Source organism: Peromyscus leucopus, chromosome 17 (assembly GCF_004664715.2).
Source record: "Peromyscus leucopus breed LL Stock chromosome 17, UCI_PerLeu_2.1, whole genome shotgun sequence".
In the NCBI taxonomy this organism is placed as follows: domain Eukaryota; kingdom Metazoa; phylum Chordata; class Mammalia; order Rodentia; family Cricetidae; genus Peromyscus; species Peromyscus leucopus.
The window spans coordinates 8,418,855-8,430,555 of record NC_051077.1 but is presented as its reverse complement, the minus strand read 5'-3'; positions in this window follow the sequence as shown (position 1 = coordinate 8,430,555).

Genomic DNA, 11,701 nt, shown 5'->3' with positions numbered 1-11,701 from the left:
CCCAGAACCCACATTGTTGAAGGAAAGAACTGAGCTTTGAAATTGTCCTCTAACCTCATGCACACTGTGGCATATGCGTATAAGCACACACACACACACACACACACACACACACACAGAGAGAGAGAGAGAGAGAGAGAGAGAGAGAGAGAGAGAGAGACCGACACACACACACACACCACACACACACACACACACACACACACACACACACACTAATTGTAATAAAATTGTAAAAAGCCACTTTGTCCAATAAGTTTAATGTCTACACTTCCTTAAGAACCAGTTCATCTGAGCAACCCTTTCATGCATGAGTTAAATTTTATTTCTTTCTATGTCAATAACTCTCTGTTAACCTGGACATTTGGGATTATGTCATGTAACCCTAGGGATCACATTCAGCTCATTTCTCTGTGTGTGGTTGCCATAGACTGCTTAGTAACCCTCTAAACTAAATCTATATAATGTTTTGAGCAGTTCTATTGTTTTTTCTTTCTTTTCTTTTCTTCTGCCACTGCCACCTGGTATTTAGGGCTGGCCTTCCAGTTTCTGTCAAGGGGCTTTGTGTGTGTCAGGAAACCTGCTTTCTACATCCACCAGCTTAAGATTTTCATTGAAGTTTACCTACCTCTTGCTTGCTCAGATCCATCCATCCTTCCTTTCTCCCTCCCTCCCTCCATCCCTCTCTCCCTCCCTTCCTCCAACCCTCCCTCCCTTCCTCCCTCCCTTCCTTCTTTCTTTCTGTCTTTTCTTTGAGATGGGCCTCACTCTGTATCCCTGGCAGTCCTTGAACTCACTATGATGATCAGACTGACTTTAAACTCACAGAGATCTACCTGCCTCTGTCTCCTGGGTACTGGGATTACAAGCGTGTGCCACTCTGCCTACTTCTCTACTCTATCTCTTGATGGTATTGTCATGTGCAGCTGGATATTTAAAAAGCATCTCTGATTATCTTCAGCAAAAACCCCAGGGAAGGACCATTTTACCAAGCCAGGGCTGTGTAAGATTACCTAAGAATAAACCCTGTGAGAGGAGATTCCCAGGGCACCACCACATGTATTGGATAGTCACAGTTTTCTGGGAATGGGGAATTTGGGAGGCTTCAAACCCATTCTTCCTCTCCAGTGGTTGTCATGCTGCTGTTTTTATTTGAAAGGGGCTGTTGGTTTTCATGGTTACTGCACAGCTGGAGCAAGGGGCTTGGGAGTAAGCCCACTTACTCTGAGGTAACACTAACTGAAATGAGCCGTTTTCTCTGGAATAAACGCGTCTTGATCATTGCAAGTCTCTGGCTAATCCCCAGAGTGGGTAGTATCTTTGACAGTTTTACAGGGAGCAGATGTCCTTACTCTACCACATCTGGTAGTATCCCAGTGTGCCTTGTGGGGTCATGTCTAGTGTGTGTCCGCAGCTCACTCATTTTCATGACTGGATGGGATTCCACTGTGTGGATGTACATCTTGTCTATCCATTCCTTATCTGATGGTAAGATTGTTACCAGTTTTCTAGTCTTAGGAGTAACGGGAGTCTTATTTTAATGCTTCTGCTTTCCTTGAGTGAGCACCTTGGAGTTGAATGGATGAGGCAGAGAGAACGTTTTGCATTTAACTCTTTGGGAGACTCTTATTTTCCAAAGTGGCCATACCGGTTTATGCTCTCGCCCAGCTGGATGAGTCCCTTGTCTTTCTACCTCCTCTTCCACATTTGTTTCTCTCTGACTGTAGTTCCTGGAGTGGCCACAAGATGACAAGATGGATCTGGGTGTTCCTGTCATTTATGTGAAGGTGATTTAACAAAAGTTTCTAAAGTCTTGCATTTTATACTACCTCTGGGCATGGAGGAGTGCCTGTCCTGTGACGGTCAGTTAGGAGGGACATCCAGGGCTATAAAGTGGATGTGGTGATCTGAGTGTGAACGGCCCCCATATATTCGCATATTTGGTTCCCAGGAGGTAGAAATGTTTGCATTGGGAAGTGTAGCCTTGTTGGAGGTGTGTCACTGGGGATGGGCTTTGAGGTTTCAAAAGACTGCCCCCTGCCCTTCCCAGTTAGCCTGCTTCATGGTGTCTCAAGATGTGAGCTCTCAGCTCCTGTTCCAGTGCCATGCTCTCTGCCGCAAGGGTCAAGACGTTAACCTTCAAACTGTAAGCCCAAAATAAACACTTTCTTTTGTCTATTGCCTTGGTCATGTTGTCTTATTACAGGAACAGAGAAGTAGCTAATACAGTAGAGAAGAACATATGAACTGAACAGACTGTCACCAGCAATCACTACCAGAATTTGCCCTACCACTCTTTCAGGAAATTCCCTTTTTGGTGCCTATGGTACGCATTGGCTGAATTGTGAATTTTCATTAATTAAATTATTTTCTGTATTGGCATTGAGCCCGGAGCCTCATGCATGCCAGGCTGGCACTGTACCACCATGCTAGACGTTCGTGCTCTTTTTAAAGTTCTTACCTATTTTACATTTCTGTGAGTGTGTACTGCTTTGTGGGTCTATGTGCAGTAAATGTGTGCAGGTAGCTATGGAGGGAAAAGATGGCCTTGGATGCCCTGGAACTTCAGCTATAGGTAGTTGTTGGCAGTCTCCTGGGTGCTGGGAACAGAACCCTGGTCCTCTGTAGGAAGAGTAAGTACTCTTAACTGGTGAGTCATCTCTTCAATCCCCTTTAAAAATCTACCATAAGATCTCAACTACATTGCCTAGGATGGCCTTGAAATGTGCATTTTCTGCCTCAGTCACATAAATAACGAGTATTAAGTGTGTGCCTCTAGGCTGGACCGGCTACAATAATTCTTATCTTTATGAAAGTTATATTTTAGCCAAGGAAGATATTTAATAATTTGAAAAAAACCAAATGGAATATAATATATTAATTGAAGACAAATCCTATGCAAAATATTTAAGCAGATGGGGGGTTAGGGAATACTTGTGGTCGATGTGAAAGAGGGAGCCTGCGATTTCAAAAGAGCAGAGAGCACAGCCTCAGCTGCAAGGCAACCTTTGGAAAAAGGAGATGACGAAAGCCATTTGGTGAAGGGAAGTGAGCTGAACTTGGGAGCAGCACCAGGGTGGGAGCAGAGTACTCCTGAAGCTGGGGCACAGTACTCCTGCAGCTGGCAGGACCAGCCACATGGCTAACAGGAGGAGACAGCGAGGAGAACTTTGAGTGGAAGGGAGAGCACTCCAGGGCACAGAACCGAGAAGTGACGAGACATGAGCGTTAGCGAGCTCATTTGGAGAATGCCGACACCCACTTCACCATGGAAGCTCAGACACGCTGTCCTGATATGGTCAGGCTCTCCAGATGAGGGCATCTGTGGCTGAGATGGTGGTGGGGCATTGCATGCATGGGCAGTCAGAGCGGACTGCAGCCGTGGCAGCATATGTGATCACTGTACGCCAGGGTCTGTGGTCAGCATATTCACATTTAACCCCTCAGCAAACCCTCTCTGTGTCGTGATCTTCACTGACTAAGTAAATGGTAAGCTGGAGCCAGCCAGGTTGGAACACTTACCAAGACGGAGTGCTACAGCCAAGGCTGGGCTGAATTTATTTAATTCCCAAACCTCTGCCCACATAAGTACACAATACCAAGTCCCATGAAGTTAAAGAACATGTCCACGAGACATTTGCCACTAAATATAACTGGTTATAACTGTATTACATAGTGAGCTAAGTGGATTGGGGATGTGCCACAGCCTGTGGCACAAAAGCATCTCATTATTATTTTGTAAAATATTTCCAAGTGCATATTTATTTTTACTGTGTTAGGAGAAGGCCATCTGGACCTTGTAGGCATGGTTTCAGGTGAGACCTTGAGATGGGCAAATGCTTACCCAGGGGGCTCAGGGCCTTAAATGATGAAGAAAGGGTCAGAGAGGATGTGGTCCTGGAAACAGAGGTTAGATGCATAGTACCACAAGTCAAGGACTGCAGACACCTCTGGAAATTGGAAAAAGTCAGGAACAGGGTCTCCTGTGGAGCTTCCAGTAAGAATTTGGCTCTCAGAACCCCTGGATTTGAGCCCAGGAAAACTCGTGGTGGGCTTCTGCCTCTGAAGTGGCCATTAAATTAGTGACTACTTGTTACATGCAATTGCAATAAGAAACTAATACAGAGACACAAATACAGACATACAAGCTGTGGCTTACAGATTAGACACAGGAGCCAAGTCTCCAACAGGACTCCACCTCCTAAAGGTTGCTCTATCTCCTAAACAGGGCTGCCAGCAAGTCTGGCTGGGCAGTGGTGGCGCACGCCTTTAATCCCAGCACTCGGGAGGCAGAGCCAGGTGGATCTCTGTGAGTTCGAGGCTAGCCTGGTCTACAGAGCGAGACCCAGGACAGACACCAAAACTACACAGAGAAACCCTGTCTTGAAAAAAAAACAACAACAAACCATAAAACAAACAAACAAAAAAAATGAGTCTGTGAGGGACACATACATTCAAACCTGAGTGCCATGTTAAACCCAGGATCAAAGGCGAGCACAATTAGTACGAATGGCTAAAACCAAGTTCTCAAAAGGTAAAATCATGCAAATGTGCAATCTGAGTATGTTTTGGAGATTTTTCAACCTGCTAATTAGCAAGGGGATAAGTAAGATTAAGCCCACTTCAAACTCTGTTCTAGAAACTGCGTTTTCGGATAGGTTAGTAGGAAAATGTCAGGTAAGATTGCTGACTGTGACACAAAACTGGTTTATGTACAACACAGCCACTAACTTTTTCGTGGCCATCTTTTTCCCTGGCAGAACTTTCTTTCCCGTTGGTGAAATGGTGCATGCGCGTGCGTGCGTGCGTGTGTGCGTGCGTGCGTGTGTGTGTGTGTGTGTGTGTGTGTGTGTGTGTGTATCTTTACAAATCTAGGGCTCTTCCTAGCAGGCACTTAAAAGTCATTCCATAAGCCCTCACTACTGTGAGGAAAAGGAAGGGAGGAACAAGAAGCTTACATTTTGCCTTGTGTCTGAGTTTTGAAGACCTTTACTTTTTTTTTTTTTTTTCTGAAAGTTTCATGTAGCCCAGGCTGTCCTCCAACTCCTTACATAACTGAGGATAGCCTTGAATTGCTGATCCTCCCGCCTCTACCCAGGTGCTGAGATTATAGGCGTGCGTCACAAAGCCTGGCTTATGTGGTGCTGGGGTTGGACTCAGAGCCTTCCATTCATGCTAAGCAAGCAGTGTCCTAACAGCGACATCCTCAGCCCTCGGCTACTTGTTCTCAGCATCGATCACTCACCGCGTGACTTTGAGACCGTCAAGCTGGTGGGAAACGCAGAGAAGTGATTAGAGGCTTGTGCTTGCACAAGACAAGCATGCCTGCTAGCCCCCTTGATAGTCTAGAAATGGGCAACAGTAACAGTTAAGGGGGGTTCTGTGAAAGCAGGTTTTTAGATGCAACTGTTAGTGTAAAAGAATCAGGAAGCTAAAGACTGAAAGTAAAAAGCGTCTCAAGGACAAGTGAATTACCTTTACAGAGAGCCCCCCAACATCTGTCATGTTTTACAAATTATCCCATTCACATAACTTGGTAGGAGACCAGGAAGTATCCAGCTCAAGAAAGGATTAATGGAAAACCGTTTTCTTCATTAAAGCCTATCCAGTTAAAATTTTCTAAAAATTCATTAAGAGACAAATAATAGTAGAGCAATAAATCTAGGGACTGTCTCCTATTAATTTGTAAAATAATTTAATTAGGGCAGGTGAGTCATGGATCAGTGTTCACACCCTCCAGTGCAATTCTGTAAAAGAAATAACTCATCCCTGAAATACATCATCTTTGGGTAAAACGTGTCTGGCCTTGCATCAGCATCCAGATATTGCAAAAGTTTAGAAAAGTCAGTGAGTTCGAGGCCAGCCAGGCTACAGAGTGAGTTCCAGGAAAGGCGCAAAGCTACACAAAGAAACCCTGTGTAGAAAAACCAAAAAAAAAAAAAAAACCCCCAAAAAAAGAAAAAAAGAAAAGTCTGTGAAATACATAAGACATATAGCTACTATTAATGAGAAATTTGCGGGTTTGCCTATATATTTATAGTTTAACTATATACTTACTGTCTTCTCCACAGAACCCAGATCTGAGAGAGGGTCTGTGATTTAATCACCAGATGTGTGCCAGACCAAACCCCTGGGGAGACCAGAACAAACCGGCAGTTCTGCATTATGCCGCGAGGTGGCGCTGCCACGCTTTGGAAATGGCCAGGACACCGCCATCTGCGAACGCTGCACTGGAGTGGGAGGAGAAACAGCGCGGCAGCCGGTGCCTGCAGGTGCGGGTGACACAGAGCTGTAGGATAGAGGTGCTAGAACACAAACAGGACCAGGTATTAAGGGAGCCTGGGCAGGGCAAGAAAACATCGAATCACAAAGTTAGAAAATGCAGCCGGTCAGGATGACAGGACATCCACACACTCTACACAGATTTAGCAAAGCATTGCTGGTACCACCCTGAAGCTGGGATACCCCAGGCTGCCTGCCTTAGCCCCCGTTGTTTTCCTGCCTCTGCTTTATTCTGGTCCTCAGAATTGCCCATACCTCTACCTCGAGTTCTGGGTGTTGTGGACTTCATGCATGAGCTTTTCGCGAGTTCTATATAATCACCGGTTTAATTCTGAATGGTGCTGCTGTCTTACTATCACCACGGGGCAGGTGGCAGCCTTGCTGTGGCTGCCTTCTCATCAGGGAAGAGCCGTGGTAATGTTCACTGGGGAAAAAGATCTGCGGTTTTAACTTTTAAAATCCAAATAGCGGTGTAAGAAGGTGGGAAAAAAACCCAGGTATATTTACCAAATTCAGAGGCAGGATCCACAGCTGATGAGCCTTCCCTAACTGGAAAACAGGATTACACGCCTAGCCACAATAGCTTTTAATTGAATCACAAATTCTTTTAGGAAAGGCTCTCTCGATAGCTCTTTAAACAAGGCAAGCAACAGAGTTAGGTGGAAAAATATATTGACATTAATGCTTTTCAGAGAAAAGTTAGACTCCATTTGAAGAAGGCTTAACAATCTTTTGCTTTTATTTCTCCTTTTTTTAATGCACCAAAGTAATATATTAAATAAATCTTCTCCAGGAGGCTTAAATAATCTCTTTCAGGAGATGTTTATAAGTGAAAAGTGTGTTTTAGATGGAAGGAGTTTTTTCCTTATGTCGTGTTGTCATTGACTGTTAATGACATTTAAAGTCATTTTAAGTAGAGAGAGCACTTGTAACAAGTGTATTCTCATTCTGACAGGATACAGTGCGGTGCTACACTTACCAGCTTTATTGTAAGACCTAGAACCAGCACTGCTTTTGTGGTACTTAACCTCCAGCACTTAGTGTTCCTACCTGTGAAGGAAAGGCAGTGGCAAAGTCTTTCTCTTTAGGAAATGAGTTACAGAACTCAGCACAGTTTTGAACATATGGTGTACAGCCCAGCAATGCTACCAACTCAGTGTTCATGAGACATCACTGATGAGGCACTGTGAGATGTCATCGTGCCTTCGGAAGACAGTGCTCCTGCTTCACATCATGCACATGACTGTCACATAACAACCTTGTTACTTGGGCTGGGGCAGTGGCTGAGTATTTAAAATGATTGCTGTGCAACCATGAGGATCTGAGTTCGCATCCCCAATACCACGTAAATGGTGGCTGGGCATGGCAGCCCACTTGTAATCCCAGCCCTTGAGAGATGGAGATGGGGGATCCCCAGGGCAAGGTGGTTAGCTAGACTAGCTAAACTGCCCAGCTCTGGATTCTATTGGGAGATTCTGCTTCAATTTCTAAGGTGGAGAGCGACCGAGGAAGAGACTAGTGTCCGCTTCTTGGCTTCTGTATGCATTTGCACACCCGTGAACACATTCATGATATGCAAAGAAAAGCAGGAGCGGGGTATCCTGCAGAGTTATCCTGAGAACCAGTGTTAGGACCTTGGCCATTAAAAGTGTTTAATGGACAGGAGCTGGGCTGACTCCTTCTCCCTCTTGGGAAAGAAAGTTAACTGACTTGCACCTTTCATGCAGCCTCTGGAGGGGGCTTTGGGTTCCAGTCATGAGAATTTGTTGGGCAGAGGACCAGCGCTGCTCATACTCTGGGGGAGGGATCCAAGGCCTCCAGCTGGGCTCGTTGAGCCCAGGAAGTAGATGGGAGGATTCAGGGGGTCCTCGAATCTCACCTCAGAGGTCCCCTGCTCAGCCACCATGGTCTCCTCTGAAAAAGTGATATGGTAGGCTGCAGGGTGAGAAGAAATATTGGTGAAATTATTAAGGCCACTCCACGTAGTTAAAAGGGAGGTTTATTTTGTGGGGTAACTTACAAGTGAAGGAATAGGTAACAGGGTCTGGGAAAGGTGAAGCGCAGTCCGGTGGTGTTCCCTGGAGAACTCTGCTCGGTCTACCTCCAGCGTCCAGGGTCCAGGAAACGAGAGCAGGTGCATCCGGATCTCAGGTCTTCAGGGTCCTCTCTTGGCCCCACCTTATAGGTGTGACAGTTACCACGAAGCCTCATGGGGGTAGGAACTTCCAGATCAAAGCTTTCGGAATGGCTACCCACTACAAAGAAACTTTGGAAATGACTGAATTCAGACATCAGCAGTTCGGGAGGCAGGCATCTTGACCTGCCTTCTCATCTTGGTCTTCCTGGGTGCTAAAGAGCGCATGCCCCACTTTCTTCTCAGGTCTCCAGTTGATGGCTTCCCTGCTTCAGGTGTGCTTCCCTCCATGGCTTTGACTTTTGCATCTAAACTTCACCCACCCGGTGAAGGTTAAAATTCACTATGCAAAGTCAGGCAAAACTCATGCTGACAGACTGAGGTAAATCAGCCTTGTTTACCGCCATTTACATAAACACATGCATTAGCTGTGCGGAGTGGTCCTGACGATGATGATATCTGTGGGCTAATTGACTTCCCAGAAGTTTCTCTTAGCTTGATGATAGTTGGGGAATGGCAGATCTGTGATGCCTTCACTGGACCCAGTGGGGGGGGGGAGTGCGGGTGGAGGACAAGTGTGGTTTGCAGTCAGACTGTCTTCTGTGCTTTAACAAGTAGTCTGATTGCTGCTCCTGCTGCTTACCCGCCTCTCCCCTTCCGGTTCTCATGTAGTCCATGGTGACTCCAAACTCTCTGTGTATTCCTGGCTGGCCTTGAACTTCTGATGCTCCTGCCTCCACCTCCCAGGTGCTGAGATGATACAGGCATAATCTACCATGCCTTATTCAGCTTTTCCACCTCTCCAAATCTGTCCAGTAGAAGTGACATTACCTATATAGCAGGGGTCCTTTCCCTCCCTCCCCCTGTTTCTTCTTCCCCACAGGAGACACCTAAGAAATACCTCTCCACTCCCAAGTCCCCTCTAGCCTCACGTGACTCCCAGAAGTAGGAGTTGTGTAAATGCCACACAAAGCAGCGTGTGTTGTGGCTGGTGCAAGACAGAGCTTGGTATTCTTCTGTAGTTTATCCTGATTGAGTATTGGCCCAGCCACTGGCTACTGAATTATACTGTTTTTACAGCCATTGTGTCAGATTTACAGATAAAAAAGAGGTACCGAGAAGTCTCTTTTCTCAGTTACTGCCAGGAAGTACCTTATTTTTGTTTTCTGGTGTCTATAGGGTGAGTCCTATCTTGGCTGCATCAGTTAACCTTACTTTCTCTCCTCTGCAAAAAGAGCCGCGATTATAGTAACATCATTTGAACTGTGAGCATAAGCAATGCGCTGTGTTTCATATGTAGACCTACTGTGTTCTCACTGGATTTCCTTTCTTCCTTGCCTGTGTGTGTGATGTTAGCAGGTGCTGGGGAGACAGAGCAAGCAATAAGCTGAACGCATGTACAAGAGCCTCTGGAAATCCCAGGGCGAGTCGGTGATTCCACGCAAACACGACAGAGGCTTCAGGGAGGGGTGGATCCTTGAGAAAGGCATCAGCAGTGTGCGCAGTGTTTGGACTGGCAGACTCACGGGAGCTGGCCGGAGAGTCAAGTGAGGGGCAGGATGGAGGAGAAAATGGAGGTGTTTGTATTTGATGGCTCCAGGAGGGTGAAGACTGTGCTGAACGTACTGAACGTGGGCATCGAGATAGAGTCCTCAGATTATAATTTTATTTATTTATTTATTTATTTATTTATTTATTTATTTATTTATTTATTTATTTATTATTATTTATTTATTTATAGTATAGTATTTGCTTTGTGGCCCTGGCTGGCCTGGTACTGGCCATGTATCCCAGGCTGGCTCTCAGCCATCCTCCTCTCTTGGCCTCCTGTGTGCTAGGATCCTAGCTGTAGGAAACCACTCCAGCTTTTGAGATTGTAATTTCAAAGGCGATTGAGTAGTGATGACAAATTAGTGTGTAGCATTAGGGACTGGAGAGACTTTTCTATCACTGAGTAATCATTTATTGGGAATGAGCTGGGGGCCATTGTCACCATAGCTGGCACAGAAAATTGTGTCATGATGGCGTTGTACAGTATTTGCCTGTAATTATTAAGTCTGGACCTGAAAACTTTCATCCCAGAACTAGAAGTGAAGATGAAGAACAAGCTTTCCTAAGTAAGGATGGCTGTGGGGGAGGGGGCATGGCTTGTGGGGGAGGGGCAGGGCTGTGGGGGACGGGGAAGGATTGTGGGAGAATGGGGACAGAAATTTTCCTTTTTTGCTTAGAGTAAGTGGTCACTTAGGTGCTTTGAATGTTAGAATTCAAACAGAGGCAAGTTCTTGATAATTAATGAATTATTATCATGTTTGGGGATGAAATGTGGGGCCATGGGTGTTCCAGCTTTCTACCACAGAGCCAAGCCACAGCCCACAACAGATTTACTGTTAAGAATTTATACATTAATAAGACACTTTTGTTATTATTCAGTCTATTACTGATTGTATATCAGAATATAAAATGTATTTTCTCTGTACTATAGACTGTTCAGTATTGTACGTAAAATAAATCTTGAAAAATCATTTTTTATAAAAAAATATTTACTGGAGATGAAATTATGGCGTTTGTAGGAAAATGGATGAAACTTGAGATAATTAGTGAAGCAATCTGGACTCAGAAGGACAAACATCTTGTTTTCTCTCATTTGTGGATCTTAGATTTTATCATACACACACACACACACACACACACACACACACACACACACATGCGCACACACGCACAACATAAAAGTAGAAGAGAGGCTCTCTGGGGAATGCAGAGGACCAACAGGAAAGAGAAAGAAAGGGAAGGAAGGGTATGGGGTGGTGAAAGCATACAATGGAGTTCAATGAAAACATCTATCCAGGTGCAAAAGAGTTACTGGATTCTATAGTCAGAAGTTTTCCTGTGTCCCATGGCCACTTGGTCCCAAATAAACATACAGAGGCTTATATTAATTACAAACTGTTTGGTCTATGGCTCAGGCTTAATGCTAACTAGCTCTTTTATCTTTAATTAACCCATTTTTATTAATCTATGTATTGCCATGTGTCTCGTGGCTTTACTTGTGTTCCATTACATCTTGCTCCCCTAGCAGCCCAGAGTATCTCCCCTGACTCTGCCTTTCTTTTCCCTGTATCTTTGCTTTGATTTCCTGCCTTGCTATAACCTGTTTAGTCATAGACCAAGGCACCTGGTCAAGACATATTCACAGCATACACAAAAAAAACATCTCACAGCAGGGTTCTACTTTTTTTGTTATTGTTGTTTGTAGCTGTAGTTTTCTCCAGTCCTGCTCAGAAC